Raw genomic sequence first — 3,568 nt, forward strand, 5'->3', positions numbered from 1 at the left:
CAAGAACAGGAGCTGACTGTGGCTCAGATCACTGTGGCTCCTTATTGCCAAATTCAGACGTAAATTCAGAAGAAAGTAGGGAAAACCACCAGACCATTCAGGTAAGACCTAAGTCAAATCCCTTACAATTATACAGTGGAAGTGACAAATAGATTCAAGGGATTAGATCTGATAGTCAGAGTGCCTGAAGAACTATGGATGGAGATTCGTGACATTGAACGGAAGGCAGAGATCAAGACCATCCCCAAGAAAAAGAAATGCAAAAAGGCAAAATGGTTGTCTGAGGAGGCCTTACAAATAGCTGAGAAAAGAAGAGACACTAAAGGCAAAGGAGAAAAGGAAAGATATACCTATTTGCATATGGAGTTCCAAAGTATAGCAAGGAGAGATAAGAAAGCCTTCCTCAGTGATCAGTGCAAAGAAATAGAGGAAAACTATAGGATGGGAAAGACTAGTGATCTCTTCAAGAAAATTAGAGATACCAAGGGAATATTTCATGCAAAGATGGGCTCAATAAAGGACAGAAATGGTAGACACCTAACAGAAGCAAAAGATATTAAGACGAGGTAGCAAGAATACATAGAAAAACTATACAAAAAAGATCTTAATGACCCAGATAATCACGATGATGTGATCACTCCCCTAGAGCCAGACATCCTGGAATGCGAAGTGAAGCAGTCCTTAGGAAACATCACTACAAACAAAGCTAGTGGAGGTGATGGAATTCCAGTTGAGCTATTTCAAATCCTAAAAGATGATGCTGTGAAAGTGCTGCCCTCAATATGCCAGTAAATTTGGAAAACTCAGCAGTGGCCACAGGACTGGAAAAGGACAGTTTTCATTCCAATCCCAAAGCAAGGCAATGCCAAACAATGTTCAAACTATCGTACAATTGCACTCATCTCACACACTAGCAAAGTAATGTTCCAAATTCTCCAAGCCAGGCTTCAACAGTATGTGAACTGTGAACTTCCAGATGTTCCGGCTGGATTTAGAAAAGGCAAAGGAACCAGAGATCAAATTTCCAGCATCCGTTGGCTCATCAAAAAAGCAAGAGTTCCAGCAAAACATCTACTTTTGCTTTATTGACTTCACCAAAGTCTTTGACTATGTGGATCACAAGAAACGATGGAGAATTCTTTAAGATGGGGATACCAGACCACCTTACCTGCCTCCTGAGAAATCTGTATGAAGGTCAAGAAGCAACAGTTAGAACTGGACATGGAACAACGGACTGGTTCCAAATCGGGAAAGGAGTACATAAAGGCTGTATATTGTCACCCTGCTTATTTAACTTACGTGCAGTGTATATCATGCAAAATGCTGGGCTGGATGAAGCACAAGCTGGAATCAAGATTGCTGGGAGAAATATCAATAACCTCAGATATGCTGATGACACCAACCTTATGGTAGAAAGTGAAGAATAACTAAAGAGCCTCTTGATGAAAGTGAAAGAGGAGAATGAAAAAGTAGGCTTAAAGCTCAACATTCAGAAATCTAAGATCATGGCATCCAGTCCCATCACTTCATGGCAAATAGATGGGGAAACAATGGAAACAGTGAAAGATTTTATTTTGGGGGGTTCCAAAATCTTTGCAGATGGTGACTGCAGCCATGAAATTAAAAGACACTTGCTCCTTGGAAGGAAAGTTATTATCAACCTAGACAGCATATTAAAAAACAGAGACATTTCTTTGCCAGCAAAGGTCCATCTAGTCAAAGCTATGGTTTTTCCAGTAGTCATGTATGTATGTGAGAGTTGGAGTTTAAGAAAGCTGAGTACCAAAGAATTGATGCTTTGAACTGTGGTGTTGGAGAAGACTCTTGAGAGTCCCTTGGACTTCAAGGAGATCCAACCAGTCTACCTTAATGGAAATCAGTCCTGAATATCCATTGGAAGAACCGATGCTGAAGCTGAAACTCCAATACTTTGGCCACCTGATGTGAAGAACTGACTCACTAGAAAAGACCCTGATGTTGGGAAAGATTAAAGGTGGGAAGAGAAGGGGACAACAGAGAATGAGATGTTTGGATGGCATTATCAACTCGATGGACACAAGTTTGAGCAAGCTCCGGGAGTTGGTGATAGGGAAGCCTGGCATGCTGCAGTCCGTGGGGTTGCAAAGAGTCAGACATGACTGAGCGATTGAACTGAACTGAAAAAAATGTTTAAGTATTCAGTGTAAAGAAACTTGATAAATCAAAAGCAGAATATATATGTTTCATAAGCAAGAGCTTATGAAAACAAGATGAGAAAAGGAAATCACATCTCAAAGAGTTTTAACATGACAAAAAGGATCACATAAGTTAATAAGTCTTGGACACTCTCTTCCAGTGTGGCCAACTTCTTTTCAAATGGGAGCCAATTATAACAGAAACCACAATATAGTGAAATAAATATCTTTGACAGAATCATTTTGAAAAAGAGATGCAGGGCACATGAAGCTGCTTTATGTGAATGCCCACTCATGCCTTATGCTTTCCTTTTACAAAGAAGAGCTCTGTTGCTATTGGGCAAGTCCATTTTCCTGGTTATTTTTGGAGAACGAATGCCTTTGTCACATAATTAAGAAACTTAGACATTGTTAGGAGCAACTGTGGATAAAGACTGTAAAGCATTACCATCAACTCCCAGGAAAATACTTCAAACTGTTTCTATTACCTTTCACCTGAGTGATATATTAGAGAAAAGATGACATAGTGGAGCTCTGTAGAGACCCATCTAAAATCATGAAAGCCTAGTAAGTATTAATAGTTCATATCAGAACAATGGAATTTAATTTTCACTTCCCACCTGCAGCTTTACAAACATATAATTGACAATTTAAAAATTCCATATATTTAAATTTATAACCTCATGTTTTGATATACATACACATTGTGAAATAATTATCCTAATTATAATTAACATGTCCATCATCTTACCTAATTACTTTGAGTGTGTGTATGTTGACAACACTTAAGACCTACCCTCAGCAAATTTAAAATATACAATATAGTATTTTAATTACATTTATGTTACACATTAGATCTTGCATCACTGGGATTTTGTATCCCTTGACCAACATTTCCCATTTCTTCTCGCTACTCTCAACCCCTAGCAACCACTGCTCTACTTTCTATTTCTTTGAATTGGACTATTTTAGATTTCACATTAAAGTGAGATCATGCAGTTTTTGTCTTTCTGTATCTTGCTTATTTCACAGAGGATGATGTCCTTGAGGTTGATCTACATTGTTATAAATGACAAGATTTCCCTGTTTTAAAGGCTGAAAATATTTCATTATGTGCACATATATATGTTTATATATCATGTTTTCTTTATCCATCATCAATGGATATTTTATTGCCAAAGGTTGTTTCTTTGGTTATTGTGAATAATACTGAAAAGAACATGGGAGTGCAAGTTTCACCTTATTTTAAGTACAGAGAAATATGTGCCATAATTAGAGATTCTCAATATCTCTCAATTTCTGTATGGTACCTCATAATTTTATTATTTTTGAAGAAAATAAAATTGAGAATGAAAAGCCTTCTTTTGTTAACTTTTAGAAGGCTTTAAGTGATT

This window comes from Ovis canadensis, chromosome 25 (genome assembly GCF_042477335.2).
Source record: "Ovis canadensis isolate MfBH-ARS-UI-01 breed Bighorn chromosome 25, ARS-UI_OviCan_v2, whole genome shotgun sequence".
NCBI classification, from domain to species: domain Eukaryota; kingdom Metazoa; phylum Chordata; class Mammalia; order Artiodactyla; family Bovidae; genus Ovis; species Ovis canadensis.